We start from the raw sequence: 669 nt of genomic DNA on the forward strand, positions 1-669 counted from the left end.
GTCAGTCTCCCGCTCTCACATCCGCCGTGCATAACCGTCGCTTTCCACATTTTTTTTTTTTCGCGTAGGCTCAGCCAGAACACCGACGTGCTGTCAGGATATTTTTACCTCGAGAACACAGAAGCCGGTGCATGACAGCCTCGAGCAAACAATAAAGGCATGCATGGCTCCACCGGGCGCCGTTGCCGTCCGCCGCGGGTGCGCAAACTGACGAGATGATGGAGCCGAACATTCAATACCTCTGATCCGAAAAAGGAAAACGGAAACCAAGAGGATGTTGTGTAATGTTAAACGCGACGTGATTCTTACCGCGCTCGACTGGGTACCTCTACAAAAAAAAAAAAAAAAAAAAAAAAAAAATCCATCCTGGCATATCGTTTGCACACACGCCGGCATCAGAAAACTAACAAAGCCCAGTAACAGCTCTAGCAAGGGGAAGGGGGGGGGTGGGGGGGCGTGAGCATCCTACACCAGTGCCAAAGCAAGTCATTCCTCAACGCCAGCACCACAACGCATTACCCGGCTAATAAATATTTCCCAAAGCGCGCCGCTCGAGAGAAAGAAATGACCGGCACATACAAGGAAAGATGGCTGAAAACAAAACATACATGATAACCACAACTGAAAGATCTAAACCCCCCTCCCCCTCCCAGCCTGCATTACTGGGTT

This window comes from Penaeus chinensis, chromosome 15 (genome assembly GCF_019202785.1).
Source record: "Penaeus chinensis breed Huanghai No. 1 chromosome 15, ASM1920278v2, whole genome shotgun sequence".
Taxonomy (NCBI): Eukaryota; Metazoa; Arthropoda; class Malacostraca; order Decapoda; family Penaeidae; genus Penaeus; species Penaeus chinensis.